General features: G+C 51.0%; 1 protein-coding gene and 1 pseudogene across 1 annotated transcript in view; one reads left to right on the top strand and one right to left on the bottom strand.

Moving 5' to 3' along the window:
* The window catches only part of RGS12 (regulator of G protein signaling 12), a gene marked incomplete in the record, with an annotated part of 188,317 nt that overhangs the window by 43,569 nt on the left and 123,904 nt on the right, over window positions 1–20,844 (top strand).
* Window positions 1,646–20,004, bottom strand: LOC106735345 (proteasome subunit alpha type-6 pseudogene; annotated as a pseudogene).

Raw genomic sequence — 20,844 nt, forward strand, 5'->3', positions numbered from 1 at the left:
CTTTCTCCATATACAGTCACATTCTGAGGTCCTAGTGTCTCAAAATATGGATTTTGGGGGATTATAATTTGGCCTATAATTATATCATCTTGGGGTAGATCAAGCCCATGTCTGTCCCTTAAAGTGGCCAGTGCCAGACATTTGGGTACAATTCGGAGAATGAGGTTAGCACAGGACCAAGAAGGTCATGACAGAGGCAGGTGGCCCTTGGCCTATTACATCATGCCTGAGAGGCAGGTTTCTTGCCCTGTGATTTCAAAGCAACAGTTAATCTCTCCCTCATCCACTAAAACCTGAGAGTGACTTAAATCTGGTATGAGTGAATAATTATAGATCAGAATTGACTGAAAAATTAGTTAATTTTTGCTATCTTCTTATAGATGACAGAAGTAAATGTGCATCAGGTCTAACTGGGCTTAGGGTTAGCAAATCAAATTGGGTTGTATAAAATAGAAGGTACATTGGGGACCAGCAGTTAGTGTAATGGCTATGTCACTGGACTCCCATGTAGTCAACCACTGTTTTGAGTCCTGGATCCAGTGGCTTAAACTCATGCTGAGTGTGTGTGCATGCGGTTCCAAGATCTCAAGAGGAGAATGGAGGAGAAGGGACTGTGGTGTGGCCATCCTCCCTGCAGGGTGATTTCTCTCTTTCTGTCTCTCTGTCTCTCTCTGTCTTTCTGGCAAGCACATGCACCCTATAGCAAAAATCTCTCTCAAAAAAAAAAAAAAAACAACTTATTAACAACAAAGTAAAGAAAAATGGTATTTTCATACTGCAGAATACATGCACTCATTTAGAAGTAATATGAGCTTTAAAGCTATACTAGCCAAACAACAGAATAATAGTTTAAATGATATATAGTTCTTCCTTACATGAAAGTTTGAATACGCCAGGGGCAGCAGGTGGCATGGTAAGGGCTCTGGACTCCCACATGGCCGACTGTGGTTCGTGTTCTGGACCTAGTTCTCTCTCTCTTTCTCTTACTCTGTCCCTCTCTGGTCAAAAATTAAAAATAAATAAATAAATAAATAAAGTTAAATAAAATAATTCTTTAAAAAAAAATTTGAATAGGCCATCCAAGGCTGGAATGCAAGGTCTACCGTCATCAGGAATCCAGGTGCCTATTACTGTGTTGCTGCTATCTTCCACATGTGGCTTCCACCCTGAACTTTAAGGTAGCTGTTCTAGCTTTACTTTCCCATTTCACTCAGCAGGAGGAGGAAAAAGATGATGGAAGGCACAGTCTGTGAGTTACGCACATCATTTTTGCTTGCATCTTATTGAACAGACTTAGTCATGTGACTTCCCCTAGTACAAGGAGACTGGGAAATAGAATCTTTAGCTGGAATATCATGTGTCTAGCCGAAATCTCTGTTAATATCTAAGAAGAGGAGAGTGGTTATTGTAGGAACAGTGAGCACTGTCTACCACATTAGGTGGATCAATATATTGCTGATATGGATAGCTCTGTAAGGCATATTTTTTAAACATTTTTTTCCAAAAGCAAGGTTTTTATTTATACAGAGTCCTAACCACTTAAGCAGTAGGAGGAGTGGAAGAGATTCCTTTTACAATCCAGGGGCCTCCATATGTTGGTTTGTTGTTACCAAACACAGGCAAGTGGCATCATGGATTTGGTAAATTAATTGCAATGTTTAGTCTCTGCTAGAGCAACAGAGTGAGCATCAATCTCTGCTTCTGTAAGAATCCTGAATTTAGGATTTTCAACTGTAACTACTCCAGCTTCTATGTCTGAAGGTTTGAATTCAATTGACAGAACACTAAACTGGCATGTAATTGCAGTTTCCACTATCTGTTCAAATGTCCTATCAAATTTCTTCTTCCCTTTTTTTTTTTTTTTTTACTTTCACGCGAGTTTTGGATGCTGGAGGCCCAGTTATCAGTGGGACATCTTCCTTTCTCCCCAAATGGCTAGATCTCAGGAGCCATGGAGCTGGCTGTCTCTTGAAGAAGGGCTGTTCACGCGAGTTTTGGATGCTGGAGGCCCAGTTATCAGTGGGACATCTTCCTTTCTCCCCAAATGGCTAGATCTCAGGAGCCATGGAGCTGGCTGTCTCTTGAAGAAGGGCTGTTCACGCGAGTTTTGGATGCTGGAGGCCCAGTTATCAGTGGGACATCTTCCTTTCTCCCCAAATGGCTAGATCTCAGGAGCCATGGAGCTGGCTGTCTCTTGAAGAAGGGCTGTTCACGCGAGTTTTGGATGCTGGAGGCCCAGTTATCAGTGGGACATCTTCCTTTCTCCCCAAATGGCTAGATCTCAGGAGCCATGGAGCTGGCTGTCTCTTGAAGAAGGGCTGTTCACGCGAGTTTTGGATGCTGGAGGCCCAGTTATCAGTGGGACATCTTCCTTTCTCCCCAAATGGCTAGATCTCAGGAGCCATGGAGCTGGCTGTCTCTTGAAGAAGGGCTGTTCACGCGAGTTTTGGATGCTGGAGGCCCAGTTATCAGTGGGACATCTTCCTTTCTCCCCAAATGGCTAGATCTCAGGAGCCATGGAGCTGGCTGTCTCTTGAAGAAGGGCTGTTCACGCGAGTTTTGGATGCTGGAGGCCCAGTTATCAGTGGGACATCTTCCTTTCTCCCCAAATGGCTAGATCTCAGGAGCCATGGAGCTGGCTGTCTCTTGAAGAAGGGCTGTTCACGCGAGTTTTGGATGCTGGAGGCCCAGTTATCAGTGGGACATCTTCCTTTCTCCCCAAATGGCTAGATCTCAGGAGCCATGGAGCTGGCTGTCTCTTGAAGAAGGGCTGTTCACGCGAGTTTTGGATGCTGGAGGCCCAGTTATCAGTGGGACATCTTCCTTTCTCCCCAAATGGCTAGATCTCAGGAGCCATGGAGCTGGCTGTCTCTTGAAGAAGGGCTGTTCACGCGAGTTTTGGATGCTGGAGGCCCAGTTATCAGTGGGACATCTTCCTTTCTCCCCAAATGGCTAGATCTCAGGAGCCATGGAGCTGGCTGTCTCTTGAAGAAGGGCTGTTCACGCGAGTTTTGGATGCTGGAGGCCCAGTTATCAGTGGGACATCTTCCTTTCTCCCCAAATGGCTAGATCTCAGGAGCCATGGAGCTGGCTGTCTCTTGAAGAAGGGCTGTTCACGCGAGTTTTGGATGCTGGAGGCCCAGTTATCAGTGGGACATCTTCCTTTCTCCCCAAATGGCTAGATCTCAGGAGCCATGGAGCTGGCTGTCTCTTGAAGAAGGGCTGTTCACGCGAGTTTTGGATGCTGGAGGCCCAGTTATCAGTGGGACATCTTCCTTTCTCCCCAAATGGCTAGATCTCAGGAGCCATGGAGCTGGCTGTCTCTTGAAGAAGGGCTGTTCACGCGAGTTTTGGATGCTGGAGGCCCAGTTATCAGTGGGACATCTTCCTTTCTCCCCAAATGGCTAGATCTCAGGAGCCATGGAGCTGGCTGTCTCTTGAAGAAGGGCTGTTCACGCGAGTTTTGGATGCTGGAGGCCCAGTTATCAGTGGGACATCTTCCTTTCTCCCCAAATGGCTAGATCTCAGGAGCCATGGAGCTGGCTGTCTCTTGAAGAAGGGCTGTTCACGCGAGTTTTGGATGCTGGAGGCCCAGTTATCAGTGGGACATCTTCCTTTCTCCCCAAATGGCTAGATCTCAGGAGCCATGGAGCTGGCTGTCTCTTGAAGAAGGGCTGTTCACGCGAGTTTTGGATGCTGGAGGCCCAGTTATCAGTGGGACATCTTCCTTTCTCCCCAAATGGCTAGATCTCAGGAGCCATGGAGCTGGCTGTCTCTTGAAGAAGGGCTGTTCACGCGAGTTTTGGATGCTGGAGGCCCAGTTATCAGTGGGACATCTTCCTTTCTCCCCAAATGGCTAGATCTCAGGAGCCATGGAGCTGGCTGTCTCTTGAAGAAGGGCTGTTCACGCGAGTTTTGGATGCTGGAGGCCCAGTTATCAGTGGGACATCTTCCTTTCTCCCCAAATGGCTAGATCTCAGGAGCCATGGAGCTGGCTGTCTCTTGAAGAAGGGCTGTTCACGCGAGTTTTGGATGCTGGAGGCCCAGTTATCAGTGGGACATCTTCCTTTCTCCCCAAATGGCTAGATCTCAGGAGCCATGGAGCTGGCTGTCTCTTGAAGAAGGGCTGTTCACGCGAGTTTTGGATGCTGGAGGCCCAGTTATCAGTGGGACATCTTCCTTTCTCCCCAAATGGCTAGATCTCAGGAGCCATGGAGCTGGCTGTCTCTTGAAGAAGGGCTGTTCACGCGAGTTTTGGATGCTGGAGGCCCAGTTATCAGTGGGACATCTTCCTTTCTCCCCAAATGGCTAGATCTCAGGAGCCATGGAGCTGGCTGTCTCTTGAAGAAGGGCTGTTCACGCGAGTTTTGGATGCTGGAGGCCCAGTTATCAGTGGGACATCTTCCTTTCTCCCCAAATGGCTAGATCTCAGGAGCCATGGAGCTGGCTGTCTCTTGAAGAAGGGCTGTTCACGCGAGTTTTGGATGCTGGAGGCCCAGTTATCAGTGGGACATCTTCCTTTCTCCCCAAATGGCTAGATCTCAGGAGCCATGGAGCTGGCTGTCTCTTGAAGAAGGGCTGTTCACGCGAGTTTTGGATGCTGGAGGCCCAGTTATCAGTGGGACATCTTCCTTTCTCCCCAAATGGCTAGATCTCAGGAGCCATGGAGCTGGCTGTCTCTTGAAGAAGGGCTGTTCACGCGAGTTTTGGATGCTGGAGGCCCAGTTATCAGTGGGACATCTTCCTTTCTCCCCAAATGGCTAGATCTCAGGAGCCATGGAGCTGGCTGTCTCTTGAAGAAGGGCTGTTCACGCGAGTTTTGGATGCTGGAGGCCCAGTTATCAGTGGGACATCTTCCTTTCTCCCCAAATGGCTAGATCTCAGGAGCCATGGAGCTGGCTGTCTCTTGAAGAAGGGCTGTTCACGCGAGTTTTGGATGCTGGAGGCCCAGTTATCAGTGGGACATCTTCCTTTCTCCCCAAATGGCTAGATCTCAGGAGCCATGGAGCTGGCTGTCTCTTGAAGAAGGGCTGTTCACGCGAGTTTTGGATGCTGGAGGCCCAGTTATCAGTGGGACATCTTCCTTTCTCCCCAAATGGCTAGATCTCAGGAGCCATGGAGCTGGCTGTCTCTTGAAGAAGGGCTGTTCACGCGAGTTTTGGATGCTGGAGGCCCAGTTATCAGTGGGACATCTTCCTTTCTCCCCAAATGGCTAGATCTCAGGAGCCATGGAGCTGGCTGTCTCTTGAAGAAGGGCTGTTCACGCGAGTTTTGGATGCTGGAGGCCCAGTTATCAGTGGGACATCTTCCTTTCTCCCCAAATGGCTAGATCTCAGGAGCCATGGAGCTGGCTGTCTCTTGAAGAAGGGCTGTTCACGCGAGTTTTGGATGCTGGAGGCCCAGTTATCAGTGGGACATCTTCCTTTCTCCCCAAATGGCTAGATCTCAGGAGCCATGGAGCTGGCTGTCTCTTGAAGAAGGGCTGTTCACGCGAGTTTTGGATGCTGGAGGCCCAGTTATCAGTGGGACATCTTCCTTTCTCCCCAAATGGCTAGATCTCAGGAGCCATGGAGCTGGCTGTCTCTTGAAGAAGGGCTGTTCACGCGAGTTTTGGATGCTGGAGGCCCAGTTATCAGTGGGACATCTTCCTTTCTCCCCAAATGGCTAGATCTCAGGAGCCATGGAGCTGGCTGTCTCTTGAAGAAGGGCTGTTCACGCGAGTTTTGGATGCTGGAGGCCCAGTTATCAGTGGGACATCTTCCTTTCTCCCCAAATGGCTAGATCTCAGGAGCCATGGAGCTGGCTGTCTCTTGAAGAAGGGCTGTTCACGCGAGTTTTGGATGCTGGAGGCCCAGTTATCAGTGGGACATCTTCCTTTCTCCCCAAATGGCTAGATCTCAGGAGCCATGGAGCTGGCTGTCTCTTGAAGAAGGGCTGTTCACGCGAGTTTTGGATGCTGGAGGCCCAGTTATCAGTGGGACATCTTCCTTTCTCCCCAAATGGCTAGATCTCAGGAGCCATGGAGCTGGCTGTCTCTTGAAGAAGGGCTGTTCACGCGAGTTTTGGATGCTGGAGGCCCAGTTATCAGTGGGACATCTTCCTTTCTCCCCAAATGGCTAGATCTCAGGAGCCATGGAGCTGGCTGTCTCTTGAAGAAGGGCTGTTCACGCGAGTTTTGGATGCTGGAGGCCCAGTTATCAGTGGGACATCTTCCTTTCTCCCCAAATGGCTAGATCTCAGGAGCCATGGAGCTGGCTGTCTCTTGAAGAAGGGCTGTTCACGCGAGTTTTGGATGCTGGAGGCCCAGTTATCAGTGGGACATCTTCCTTTCTCCCCAAATGGCTAGATCTCAGGAGCCATGGAGCTGGCTGTCTCTTGAAGAAGGGCTGTTCACGCGAGTTTTGGATGCTGGAGGCCCAGTTATCAGTGGGACATCTTCCTTTCTCCCCAAATGGCTAGATCTCAGGAGCCATGGAGCTGGCTGTCTCTTGAAGAAGGGCTGTTCACGCGAGTTTTGGATGCTGGAGGCCCAGTTATCAGTGGGACATCTTCCTTTCTCCCCAAATGGCTAGATCTCAGGAGCCATGGAGCTGGCTGTCTCTTGAAGAAGGGCTGTTCACGCGAGTTTTGGATGCTGGAGGCCCAGTTATCAGTGGGACATCTTCCTTTCTCCCCAAATGGCTAGATCTCAGGAGCCATGGAGCTGGCTGTCTCTTGAAGAAGGGCTGTTCACGCGAGTTTTGGATGCTGGAGGCCCAGTTATCAGTGGGACATCTTCCTTTCTCCCCAAATGGCTAGATCTCAGGAGCCATGGAGCTGGCTGTCTCTTGAAGAAGGGCTGTTCACGCGAGTTTTGGATGCTGGAGGCCCAGTTATCAGTGGGACATCTTCCTTTCTCCCCAAATGGCTAGATCTCAGGAGCCATGGAGCTGGCTGTCTCTTGAAGAAGGGCTGTTCACGCGAGTTTTGGATGCTGGAGGCCCAGTTATCAGTGGGACATCTTCCTTTCTCCCCAAATGGCTAGATCTCAGGAGCCATGGAGCTGGCTGTCTCTTGAAGAAGGGCTGTTCACGCGAGTTTTGGATGCTGGAGGCCCAGTTATCAGTGGGACATCTTCCTTTCTCCCCAAATGGCTAGATCTCAGGAGCCATGGAGCTGGCTGTCTCTTGAAGAAGGGCTGTTCACGCGAGTTTTGGATGCTGGAGGCCCAGTTATCAGTGGGACATCTTCCTTTCTCCCCAAATGGCTAGATCTCAGGAGCCATGGAGCTGGCTGTCTCTTGAAGAAGGGCTGTTCACGCGAGTTTTGGATGCTGGAGGCCCAGTTATCAGTGGGACATCTTCCTTTCTCCCCAAATGGCTAGATCTCAGGAGCCATGGAGCTGGCTGTCTCTTGAAGAAGGGCTGTTCACGCGAGTTTTGGATGCTGGAGGCCCAGTTATCAGTGGGACATCTTCCTTTCTCCCCAAATGGCTAGATCTCAGGAGCCATGGAGCTGGCTGTCTCTTGAAGAAGGGCTGTTCACGCGAGTTTTGGATGCTGGAGGCCCAGTTATCAGTGGGACATCTTCCTTTCTCCCCAAATGGCTAGATCTCAGGAGCCATGGAGCTGGCTGTCTCTTGAAGAAGGGCTGTTCACGCGAGTTTTGGATGCTGGAGGCCCAGTTATCAGTGGGACATCTTCCTTTCTCCCCAAATGGCTAGATCTCAGGAGCCATGGAGCTGGCTGTCTCTTGAAGAAGGGCTGTTCACGCGAGTTTTGGATGCTGGAGGCCCAGTTATCAGTGGGACATCTTCCTTTCTCCCCAAATGGCTAGATCTCAGGAGCCATGGAGCTGGCTGTCTCTTGAAGAAGGGCTGTTCACGCGAGTTTTGGATGCTGGAGGCCCAGTTATCAGTGGGACATCTTCCTTTCTCCCCAAATGGCTAGATCTCAGGAGCCATGGAGCTGGCTGTCTCTTGAAGAAGGGCTGTTCACGCGAGTTTTGGATGCTGGAGGCCCAGTTATCAGTGGGACATCTTCCTTTCTCCCCAAATGGCTAGATCTCAGGAGCCATGGAGCTGGCTGTCTCTTGAAGAAGGGCTGTTCACGCGAGTTTTGGATGCTGGAGGCCCAGTTATCAGTGGGACATCTTCCTTTCTCCCCAAATGGCTAGATCTCAGGAGCCATGGAGCTGGCTGTCTCTTGAAGAAGGGCTGTTCACGCGAGTTTTGGATGCTGGAGGCCCAGTTATCAGTGGGACATCTTCCTTTCTCCCCAAATGGCTAGATCTCAGGAGCCATGGAGCTGGCTGTCTCTTGAAGAAGGGCTGTTCACGCGAGTTTTGGATGCTGGAGGCCCAGTTATCAGTGGGACATCTTCCTTTCTCCCCAAATGGCTAGATCTCAGGAGCCATGGAGCTGGCTGTCTCTTGAAGAAGGGCTGTTCACGCGAGTTTTGGATGCTGGAGGCCCAGTTATCAGTGGGACATCTTCCTTTCTCCCCAAATGGCTAGATCTCAGGAGCCATGGAGCTGGCTGTCTCTTGAAGAAGGGCTGTTCACGCGAGTTTTGGATGCTGGAGGCCCAGTTATCAGTGGGACATCTTCCTTTCTCCCCAAATGGCTAGATCTCAGGAGCCATGGAGCTGGCTGTCTCTTGAAGAAGGGCTGTTCACGCGAGTTTTGGATGCTGGAGGCCCAGTTATCAGTGGGACATCTTCCTTTCTCCCCAAATGGCTAGATCTCAGGAGCCATGGAGCTGGCTGTCTCTTGAAGAAGGGCTGTTCACGCGAGTTTTGGATGCTGGAGGCCCAGTTATCAGTGGGACATCTTCCTTTCTCCCCAAATGGCTAGATCTCAGGAGCCATGGAGCTGGCTGTCTCTTGAAGAAGGGCTGTTCACGCGAGTTTTGGATGCTGGAGGCCCAGTTATCAGTGGGACATCTTCCTTTCTCCCCAAATGGCTAGATCTCAGGAGCCATGGAGCTGGCTGTCTCTTGAAGAAGGGCTGTTCACGCGAGTTTTGGATGCTGGAGGCCCAGTTATCAGTGGGACATCTTCCTTTCTCCCCAAATGGCTAGATCTCAGGAGCCATGGAGCTGGCTGTCTCTTGAAGAAGGGCTGTTCACGCGAGTTTTGGATGCTGGAGGCCCAGTTATCAGTGGGACATCTTCCTTTCTCCCCAAATGGCTAGATCTCAGGAGCCATGGAGCTGGCTGTCTCTTGAAGAAGGGCTGTTCACGCGAGTTTTGGATGCTGGAGGCCCAGTTATCAGTGGGACATCTTCCTTTCTCCCCAAATGGCTAGATCTCAGGAGCCATGGAGCTGGCTGTCTCTTGAAGAAGGGCTGTTCACGCGAGTTTTGGATGCTGGAGGCCCAGTTATCAGTGGGACATCTTCCTTTCTCCCCAAATGGCTAGATCTCAGGAGCCATGGAGCTGGCTGTCTCTTGAAGAAGGGCTGTTCACGCGAGTTTTGGATGCTGGAGGCCCAGTTATCAGTGGGACATCTTCCTTTCTCCCCAAATGGCTAGATCTCAGGAGCCATGGAGCTGGCTGTCTCTTGAAGAAGGGCTGTTCACGCGAGTTTTGGATGCTGGAGGCCCAGTTATCAGTGGGACATCTTCCTTTCTCCCCAAATGGCTAGATCTCAGGAGCCATGGAGCTGGCTGTCTCTTGAAGAAGGGCTGTTCACGCGAGTTTTGGATGCTGGAGGCCCAGTTATCAGTGGGACATCTTCCTTTCTCCCCAAATGGCTAGATCTCAGGAGCCATGGAGCTGGCTGTCTCTTGAAGAAGGGCTGTTCACGCGAGTTTTGGATGCTGGAGGCCCAGTTATCAGTGGGACATCTTCCTTTCTCCCCAAATGGCTAGATCTCAGGAGCCATGGAGCTGGCTGTCTCTTGAAGAAGGGCTGTTCACGCGAGTTTTGGATGCTGGAGGCCCAGTTATCAGTGGGACATCTTCCTTTCTCCCCAAATGGCTAGATCTCAGGAGCCATGGAGCTGGCTGTCTCTTGAAGAAGGGCTGTTCACGCGAGTTTTGGATGCTGGAGGCCCAGTTATCAGTGGGACATCTTCCTTTCTCCCCAAATGGCTAGATCTCAGGAGCCATGGAGCTGGCTGTCTCTTGAAGAAGGGCTGTTCACGCGAGTTTTGGATGCTGGAGGCCCAGTTATCAGTGGGACATCTTCCTTTCTCCCCAAATGGCTAGATCTCAGGAGCCATGGAGCTGGCTGTCTCTTGAAGAAGGGCTGTTCACGCGAGTTTTGGATGCTGGAGGCCCAGTTATCAGTGGGACATCTTCCTTTCTCCCCAAATGGCTAGATCTCAGGAGCCATGGAGCTGGCTGTCTCTTGAAGAAGGGCTGTTCACGCGAGTTTTGGATGCTGGAGGCCCAGTTATCAGTGGGACATCTTCCTTTCTCCCCAAATGGCTAGATCTCAGGAGCCATGGAGCTGGCTGTCTCTTGAAGAAGGGCTGTTCACGCGAGTTTTGGATGCTGGAGGCCCAGTTATCAGTGGGACATCTTCCTTTCTCCCCAAATGGCTAGATCTCAGGAGCCATGGAGCTGGCTGTCTCTTGAAGAAGGGCTGTTCACGCGAGTTTTGGATGCTGGAGGCCCAGTTATCAGTGGGACATCTTCCTTTCTCCCCAAATGGCTAGATCTCAGGAGCCATGGAGCTGGCTGTCTCTTGAAGAAGGGCTGTTCACGCGAGTTTTGGATGCTGGAGGCCCAGTTATCAGTGGGACATCTTCCTTTCTCCCCAAATGGCTAGATCTCAGGAGCCATGGAGCTGGCTGTCTCTTGAAGAAGGGCTGTTCACGCGAGTTTTGGATGCTGGAGGCCCAGTTATCAGTGGGACATCTTCCTTTCTCCCCAAATGGCTAGATCTCAGGAGCCATGGAGCTGGCTGTCTCTTGAAGAAGGGCTGTTCACGCGAGTTTTGGATGCTGGAGGCCCAGTTATCAGTGGGACATCTTCCTTTCTCCCCAAATGGCTAGATCTCAGGAGCCATGGAGCTGGCTGTCTCTTGAAGAAGGGCTGTTCACGCGAGTTTTGGATGCTGGAGGCCCAGTTATCAGTGGGACATCTTCCTTTCTCCCCAAATGGCTAGATCTCAGGAGCCATGGAGCTGGCTGTCTCTTGAAGAAGGGCTGTTCACGCGAGTTTTGGATGCTGGAGGCCCAGTTATCAGTGGGACATCTTCCTTTCTCCCCAAATGGCTAGATCTCAGGAGCCATGGAGCTGGCTGTCTCTTGAAGAAGGGCTGTTCACGCGAGTTTTGGATGCTGGAGGCCCAGTTATCAGTGGGACATCTTCCTTTCTCCCCAAATGGCTAGATCTCAGGAGCCATGGAGCTGGCTGTCTCTTGAAGAAGGGCTGTTCACGCGAGTTTTGGATGCTGGAGGCCCAGTTATCAGTGGGACATCTTCCTTTCTCCCCAAATGGCTAGATCTCAGGAGCCATGGAGCTGGCTGTCTCTTGAAGAAGGGCTGTTCACGCGAGTTTTGGATGCTGGAGGCCCAGTTATCAGTGGGACATCTTCCTTTCTCCCCAAATGGCTAGATCTCAGGAGCCATGGAGCTGGCTGTCTCTTGAAGAAGGGCTGTTCACGCGAGTTTTGGATGCTGGAGGCCCAGTTATCAGTGGGACATCTTCCTTTCTCCCCAAATGGCTAGATCTCAGGAGCCATGGAGCTGGCTGTCTCTTGAAGAAGGGCTGTTCACGCGAGTTTTGGATGCTGGAGGCCCAGTTATCAGTGGGACATCTTCCTTTCTCCCCAAATGGCTAGATCTCAGGAGCCATGGAGCTGGCTGTCTCTTGAAGAAGGGCTGTTCACGCGAGTTTTGGATGCTGGAGGCCCAGTTATCAGTGGGACATCTTCCTTTCTCCCCAAATGGCTAGATCTCAGGAGCCATGGAGCTGGCTGTCTCTTGAAGAAGGGCTGTTCACGCGAGTTTTGGATGCTGGAGGCCCAGTTATCAGTGGGACATCTTCCTTTCTCCCCAAATGGCTAGATCTCAGGAGCCATGGAGCTGGCTGTCTCTTGAAGAAGGGCTGTTCACGCGAGTTTTGGATGCTGGAGGCCCAGTTATCAGTGGGACATCTTCCTTTCTCCCCAAATGGCTAGATCTCAGGAGCCATGGAGCTGGCTGTCTCTTGAAGAAGGGCTGTTCACGCGAGTTTTGGATGCTGGAGGCCCAGTTATCAGTGGGACATCTTCCTTTCTCCCCAAATGGCTAGATCTCAGGAGCCATGGAGCTGGCTGTCTCTTGAAGAAGGGCTGTTCACGCGAGTTTTGGATGCTGGAGGCCCAGTTATCAGTGGGACATCTTCCTTTCTCCCCAAATGGCTAGATCTCAGGAGCCATGGAGCTGGCTGTCTCTTGAAGAAGGGCTGTTCACGCGAGTTTTGGATGCTGGAGGCCCAGTTATCAGTGGGACATCTTCCTTTCTCCCCAAATGGCTAGATCTCAGGAGCCATGGAGCTGGCTGTCTCTTGAAGAAGGGCTGTTCACGCGAGTTTTGGATGCTGGAGGCCCAGTTATCAGTGGGACATCTTCCTTTCTCCCCAAATGGCTAGATCTCAGGAGCCATGGAGCTGGCTGTCTCTTGAAGAAGGGCTGTTCACGCGAGTTTTGGATGCTGGAGGCCCAGTTATCAGTGGGACATCTTCCTTTCTCCCCAAATGGCTAGATCTCAGGAGCCATGGAGCTGGCTGTCTCTTGAAGAAGGGCTGTTCACGCGAGTTTTGGATGCTGGAGGCCCAGTTATCAGTGGGACATCTTCCTTTCTCCCCAAATGGCTAGATCTCAGGAGCCATGGAGCTGGCTGTCTCTTGAAGAAGGGCTGTTCACGCGAGTTTTGGATGCTGGAGGCCCAGTTATCAGTGGGACATCTTCCTTTCTCCCCAAATGGCTAGATCTCAGGAGCCATGGAGCTGGCTGTCTCTTGAAGAAGGGCTGTTCACGCGAGTTTTGGATGCTGGAGGCCCAGTTATCAGTGGGACATCTTCCTTTCTCCCCAAATGGCTAGATCTCAGGAGCCATGGAGCTGGCTGTCTCTTGAAGAAGGGCTGTTCACGCGAGTTTTGGATGCTGGAGGCCCAGTTATCAGTGGGACATCTTCCTTTCTCCCCAAATGGCTAGATCTCAGGAGCCATGGAGCTGGCTGTCTCTTGAAGAAGGGCTGTTCACGCGAGTTTTGGATGCTGGAGGCCCAGTTATCAGTGGGACATCTTCCTTTCTCCCCAAATGGCTAGATCTCAGGAGCCATGGAGCTGGCTGTCTCTTGAAGAAGGGCTGTTCACGCGAGTTTTGGATGCTGGAGGCCCAGTTATCAGTGGGACATCTTCCTTTCTCCCCAAATGGCTAGATCTCAGGAGCCATGGAGCTGGCTGTCTCTTGAAGAAGGGCTGTTCACGCGAGTTTTGGATGCTGGAGGCCCAGTTATCAGTGGGACATCTTCCTTTCTCCCCAAATGGCTAGATCTCAGGAGCCATGGAGCTGGCTGTCTCTTGAAGAAGGGCTGTTCACGCGAGTTTTGGATGCTGGAGGCCCAGTTATCAGTGGGACATCTTCCTTTCTCCCCAAATGGCTAGATCTCAGGAGCCATGGAGCTGGCTGTCTCTTGAAGAAGGGCTGTTCACGCGAGTTTTGGATGCTGGAGGCCCAGTTATCAGTGGGACATCTTCCTTTCTCCCCAAATGGCTAGATCTCAGGAGCCATGGAGCTGGCTGTCTCTTGAAGAAGGGCTGTTCACGCGAGTTTTGGATGCTGGAGGCCCAGTTATCAGTGGGACATCTTCCTTTCTCCCCAAATGGCTAGATCTCAGGAGCCATGGAGCTGGCTGTCTCTTGAAGAAGGGCTGTTCACGCGAGTTTTGGATGCTGGAGGCCCAGTTATCAGTGGGACATCTTCCTTTCTCCCCAAATGGCTAGATCTCAGGAGCCATGGAGCTGGCTGTCTCTTGAAGAAGGGCTGTTCACGCGAGTTTTGGATGCTGGAGGCCCAGTTATCAGTGGGACATCTTCCTTTCTCCCCAAATGGCTAGATCTCAGGAGCCATGGAGCTGGCTGTCTCTTGAAGAAGGGCTGTTCACGCGAGTTTTGGATGCTGGAGGCCCAGTTATCAGTGGGACATCTTCCTTTCTCCCCAAATGGCTAGATCTCAGGAGCCATGGAGCTGGCTGTCTCTTGAAGAAGGGCTGTTCACGCGAGTTTTGGATGCTGGAGGCCCAGTTATCAGTGGGACATCTTCCTTTCTCCCCAAATGGCTAGATCTCAGGAGCCATGGAGCTGGCTGTCTCTTGAAGAAGGGCTGTTCACGCGAGTTTTGGATGCTGGAGGCCCAGTTATCAGTGGGACATCTTCCTTTCTCCCCAAATGGCTAGATCTCAGGAGCCATGGAGCTGGCTGTCTCTTGAAGAAGGGCTGTTCACGCGAGTTTTGGATGCTGGAGGCCCAGTTATCAGTGGGACATCTTCCTTTCTCCCCAAATGGCTAGATCTCAGGAGCCATGGAGCTGGCTGTCTCTTGAAGAAGGGCTGTTCACGCGAGTTTTGGATGCTGGAGGCCCAGTTATCAGTGGGACATCTTCCTTTCTCCCCAAATGGCTAGATCTCAGGAGCCATGGAGCTGGCTGTCTCTTGAAGAAGGGCTGTTCACGCGAGTTTTGGATGCTGGAGGCCCAGTTATCAGTGGGACATCTTCCTTTCTCCCCAAATGGCTAGATCTCAGGAGCCATGGAGCTGGCTGTCTCTTGAAGAAGGGCTGTTCACGCGAGTTTTGGATGCTGGAGGCCCAGTTATCAGTGGGACATCTTCCTTTCTCCCCAAATGGCTAGATCTCAGGAGCCATGGAGCTGGCTGTCTCTTGAAGAAGGGCTGTTCACGCGAGTTTTGGATGCTGGAGGCCCAGTTATCAGTGGGACATCTTCCTTTCTCCCCAAATGGCTAGATCTCAGGAGCCATGGAGCTGGCTGTCTCTTGAAGAAGGGCTGTTCACGCGAGTTTTGGATGCTGGAGGCCCAGTTATCAGTGGGACATCTTCCTTTCTCCCCAAATGGCTAGATCTCAGGAGCCATGGAGCTGGCTGTCTCTTGAAGAAGGGCTGTTCACGCGAGTTTTGGATGCTGGAGGCCCAGTTATCAGTGGGACATCTTCCTTTCTCCCCAAATGGCTAGATCTCAGGAGCCATGGAGCTGGCTGTCTCTTGAAGAAGGGCTGTTCACGCGAGTTTTGGATGCTGGAGGCCCAGTTATCAGTGGGACATCTTCCTTTCTCCCCAAATGGCTAGATCTCAGGAGCCATGGAGCTGGCTGTCTCTTGAAGAAGGGCTGTTCACGCGAGTTTTGGATGCTGGAGGCCCAGTTATCAGTGGGACATCTTCCTTTCTCCCCAAATGGCTAGATCTCAGGAGCCATGGAGCTGGCTGTCTCTTGAAGAAGGGCTGTTCACGCGAGTTTTGGATGCTGGAGGCCCAGTTATCAGTGGGACATCTTCCTTTCTCCCCAAATGGCTAGATCTCAGGAGCCATGGAGCTGGCTGTCTCTTGAAGAAGGGCTGTTCACGCGAGTTTTGGATGCTGGAGGCCCAGTTATCAGTGGGACATCTTCCTTTCTCCCCAAATGGCTAGATCTCAGGAGCCATGGAGCTGGCTGTCTCTTGAAGAAGGGCTGTTCACGCGAGTTTTGGATGCTGGAGGCCCAGTTATCAGTGGGACATCTTCCTTTCTCCCCAAATGGCTAGATCTCAGGAGCCATGGAGCTGGCTGTCTCTTGAAGAAGGGCTGTTCACGCGAGTTTTGGATGCTGGAGGCCCAGTTATCAGTGGGACATCTTCCTTTCTCCCCAAATGGCTAGATCTCAGGAGCCATGGAGCTGGCTGTCTCTTGAAGAAGGGCTGTTCACGCGAGTTTTGGATGCTGGAGGCCCAGTTATCAGTGGGACATCTTCCTTTCTCCCCAAATGGCTAGATCTCAGGAGCCATGGAGCTGGCTGTCTCTTGAAGAAGGGCTGTTCACGCGAGTTTTGGATGCTGGAGGCCCAGTTATCAGTGGGACATCTTCCTTTCTCCCCAAATGGCTAGATCTCAGGAGCCATGGAGCTGGCTGTCTCTTGAAGAAGGGCTGTTCACGCGAGTTTTGGATGCTGGAGGCCCAGTTATCAGTGGGACATCTTCCTTTCTCCCCAAATGGCTAGATCTCAGGAGCCATGGAGCTGGCTGTCTCTTGAAGAAGGGCTGTTCACGCGAGTTTTGGATGCTGGAGGCCCAGTTATCAGTGGGACATCTTCCTTTCTCCCCAAATGGCTAGATCTCAGGAGCCATGGAGCTGGCTGTCTCTTGAAGAAGGGCTGTTCACGCGAGTTTTGGATGCTGGAGGCCCAGTTATCAGTGGGACATCTTCCTTTCTCCCCAAATGGCTAGATCTCAGGAGCCATGGAGCTGGCTGTCTCTTGAAGAAGGGCTGTTCACGCGAGTTTTGGATGCTGGAGGCCCAGTTATCAGTGGGACATCTTCCTTTCTCCCCAAATGGCTAGATCTCAGGAGCCATGGAGCTGGCTGTCTCTTGAAGAAGGGCTGTTCACGCGAGTTTTGGATGCTGGAGGCCCAGTTATCAGTGGGACATCTTCCTTTCTCCCCAAATGGCTAGATCTCAGGAGCCATGGAGCTGGCTGTCTCTTGAAGAAGGGCTGTTCACGCGAGTTTTGGATGCTGGAGGCCCAGTTATCAGTGGGACATCTTCCTTTCTCCCCAAATGGCTAGATCTCAGGAGCCATGGAGCTGGCTGTCTCTTGAAGAAGGGCTGTTCACGCGAGTTTTGGATGCTGGAGGCCCAGTTATCAGTGGGACATCTTCCTTTCTCCCCAAATGGCTAGATCTCAGGAGCCATGGAGCTGGCTGTCTCTTGAAGAAGGGCTGTTCACGCGAGTTTTGGATGCTGGAGGCCCAGTTATCAGTGGGACATCTTCCTTTCTCCCCAAATGGCTAGATCTCAGGAGCCATGGAGCTGGCTGTCTCTTGAAGAAGGGCTGTTCACGCGAGTTTTGGATGCTGGAGGCCCAGTTATCAGTGGGACATCTTCCTTTCTCCCCAAATGGCTAGATCTCAGGAGCCATGGAGCTGGCTGTCTCTTGAAGAAGGGCTGTTCACGCGAGTTTTGGATGCTGGAGGCCCAGTTATCAGTGGGACATCTTCCTTTCTCCCCAAATGGCTAGATCTCAGGAGCCATGGAGCTGGCTGTCTCTTGAAGAAGGGCTGTTCACGCGAGTTTTGGATGCTGGAGGCCCAGTTATCAGTGGGACATCTTCCTTTCTCCCCAAATGGCTAGATCTCAGGAGCCATGGAGCTGGCTGTCTCTTGAAGAAGGGCTGTTCACGCGAGTTTTGGATGCTGGAGGCCCAGTTATCAGTGGGACATCTTCCTTTCTCCCCAAATGGCTAGATCTCAGGAGCCATGGAGCTGGCTGTCTCTTGAAGAAGGGCTGTTCACGCGAGTTTTGGATGCTGGAGGCCCAGTTATCAGTGGGACATCTTCCTTTCTCCCCAAATGGCTAGATCTCAGGAGCCATGGAGCTGGCTGTCTCTTGAAGAAGGGCTGTTCACGCGAGTTTTGGATGCTGGAGGCCCAGTTATCAGTGGGACATCTTCCTTTCTCCCCAAATGGCTAGATCTCAGGAGCCATGGAGCTGGCTGTCTCTTGAAGAAGGGCTGTTCACGCGAGTTTTGGATGCTGGAGGCCCAGTTATCAGTGGGACATCTTCCTTTCTCCCCAAATGGCTAGATCTCAGGAGCCATGGAGCTGGCTGTCTCTTGAAGAAGGGCTGTTCACGCGAGTTTTGGATGCTGGAGGCCCAGTTATCAGTGGGACATCTTCCTTTCTCCCCAAATGGCTAGATCTCAGGAGCCATGGAGCTGGCTGTCTCTTGAAGAAGGGCTGTTCACGCGAGTTTTGGATGCTGGAGGCCCAGTTATCAGTGGGACATCTTCCTTTCTCCCCAAATGGCTAGATCTCAGGAGCCATGGAGCTGGCTGTCTCTTGAAGAAGGGCTGTTCACGCGAGTTTTGGATGCTGGAGGCCCAGTTATCAGTGGGACATCTTCCTTTCTCCCCAAATGGCTAGATCTCAGGAGCCATGGAGCTGGCTGTCTCTTGAAGAAGGGCTGTTCACGCGAGTTTTGGATGCTGGAGGCCCAGTTATCAGTGGGACATCTTCCTTTCTCCCCAAATGGCTAGATCTCAGGAGCCATGGAGCTGGCTGTCTCTTGAAGAAGGGCTGTTCACGCGAGTTTTGGATGCTGGAGGCCCAGTTATCAGTGGGACATCTTCCTTTCTCCCCAAATGGCTAGATCTCAGGAGCCATGGAGCTGGCTGTCTCTTGAAGAAGGGCTGTTCACGCGAGTTTTGGATGCTGGAGGCCCAGTTATCAGTGGGACATCTTCCTTTCTCCCCAAATGGCTAGATCTCAGGAGCCATGGAGCTGGCTGTCTCTTGAAGAAGGGCTGTTCACGCGAGTTTTGGATGCTGGAGGCCCAGTTATCAGTGGGACATCTTCCTTTCTCCCCAAATGGCTAGATCTCAGGAGCCATGGAGCTGGCTGTCTCTTGAAGAAGGGCTGTTCACGCGAGTTTTGGATGCTGGAGGCCCAGTTATCAGTGGGACATCTTCCTTTCTCCCCAAATGGCTAGATCTCAGGAGCCATGGAGCTGGCTGTCTCTTGAAGAAGGGCTGTTCACGCGAGTTTTGGATGCTGGAGGCCCAGTTATCAGTGGGACATCTTCCTTTCTCCCCAAATGGCTAGATCTCAGGAGCCATGGAGCTGGCTGTCTCTTGAAGAAGGGCTGTTCACGCGAGTTTTGGATGCTGGAGGCCCAGTTATCAGTGGGACATCTTCCTTTCTCCCCAAATGGCTAGATCTCAGGAGCCATGGAGCTGGCTGTCTCTTGAAGAAGGGCTGTTCACGCGAGTTTTGGATGCTGGAGGCCCAGTTATCAGTGGGACATCTTCCTTTCTCCCCAAATGGCTAGATCTCAGGAGCCATGGAGCTGGCTGTCTCTTGAAGAAGGGCTGTTCACGCGAGTTTTGGATGCTGGAGGCCCAGTTATCAGTGGGACATCTTCCTTTCTCCCCAAATGGCTAGATCTCAGGAGCCATGGAGCTGGCTGTCTCTTGAAGAAGGGCTGTTCACGCGAGTTTTGGATGCTGGAGGCCCAGTTATCAGTGGGACATCTTCCTTTCTCCCCAAATGGCTAGATCTCAGGAGCCATGGAGCTGGCTGTCTCTTGAAGAAGGGCTGTTCACGCGAGTTTTGGATGCTGGAGGCCCAGTTATCAGTGGGACATCTTCCTTTCTCCCCAAATGGCTAGATCTCAGGAGCCATGGAGCTGGCTGTCTCTTGAAGAAGGGCTGTTCTCCACTTTTTTTTTTTTTTCAAGGAGACTGGTTGACTCAGTGTTTGACTCCTGCTGCAGTGACTTTAACCACAGTAGTAACCTGCAGGATCACACTTGCACACCTGAGGACCTTGTTCTTCATCTATACCAATTAAAATCATACACCAACGAAGAGGCCTCATCTCAGCATTCTGTGTGTAGACCTGAGAAATATCAGCACTTCTTTCCCACAGCATGTCCACAGGAATCTCATAACCATACTTGTATTTCCAATTAGCTGCCTCACAGCGTGCCCTCTGTACCTGGGATCGGCTGTCAGCTGTCATCCCTGTCATCACACAGCCAATGTTTTCAGTTATCTTGAATAAGTGAGTCAGTATGCTGGAATCCGGTAATTTGTCAGGAACTTTTTTCTGCATGATAATTACTGCACAGTCTTTCCCTCTCACAGCTACTGATATAAGGCCACCCTGGTTAGTAGCCTCGAAAGCATATTCTACTTGGTGGAGCCAGCCATCGGGTGAAATAATGGTAATGTGGCGGTCAAAATCAGCGCTAGAACCACGGGACATGTTGGTGCAGCCACTACTTCCAAGTACAGTCTCTGAGACCCCGTAGCTCCCGCATCAGGCATATAAACCCCTCCGGAAGTTGTAGCGACTGCTTCCATAAGGCATATTAAGTGAATAAAGCACATTATAAAAATGCACATATGATATCCTCAAAAATTCATGGTAAATGTGTATTATGAGGAAACTATATTTCAAATTTTTTTATACCAAAATGAACTTGTACTTCAATTCCATTTTTCTATGAACTTTTTAAGGTCCTCCCCTCATACTTGATATTCTGGTTTTGTGTAAAAATATCAATAGTACTTAAATAAGCCTATAGATTAAAAAATATACACATATTTATACATAAATATATAGAAAAGTACAAAGGAAACACCTCAAATGGATAATAGTAGTACCTCAGGGGTAGTAAATTAAAACTGGGAATAGTCTAGGAAATTTTTATCTTGTGTATCAGTTTTTTTTATGATGAGAATATGAATATATTTTATTTACCAAAAAATTTCTTTGGAGGAAAAAATACAAATTATTTTTATTGAGAGGTTTTTGCTATAGGGCGCGTGCGCTTGCCAGACAGAGACAGACGGAGAGACAGAAAGCGAGAAATCACCCCCCGGGGGGATGGCCACGCCACAATCCCTTCTCTTCCATTCTCCTCTTGGGATCTTGGGCACGCACGCACATGTGCCTGGCGTGAGTTTAAGCCACCGGGTCCAGGACTTGAACCGTGGTCGACTACATGGGAGTCTAGTGACATAGCCATTACGCTAACTGCTGGTCCGCAAAATACAAATTATTGAAAAAAATCCTTTTAGGGGACCAGCAGATGAAATAATGGTTACATTGCTGACCTTCTATGTAGTTGACAGCAGTTTGAGTCCTGGACCTGGTGACTTCAAAC

Source organism: Tupaia chinensis, unplaced genomic scaffold, assembly GCF_000334495.1.
Source record: "Tupaia chinensis unplaced genomic scaffold, TupChi_1.0 Scaffold000360_1, whole genome shotgun sequence".
Taxonomy (NCBI): Eukaryota; Metazoa; Chordata; class Mammalia; order Scandentia; family Tupaiidae; genus Tupaia; species Tupaia belangeri.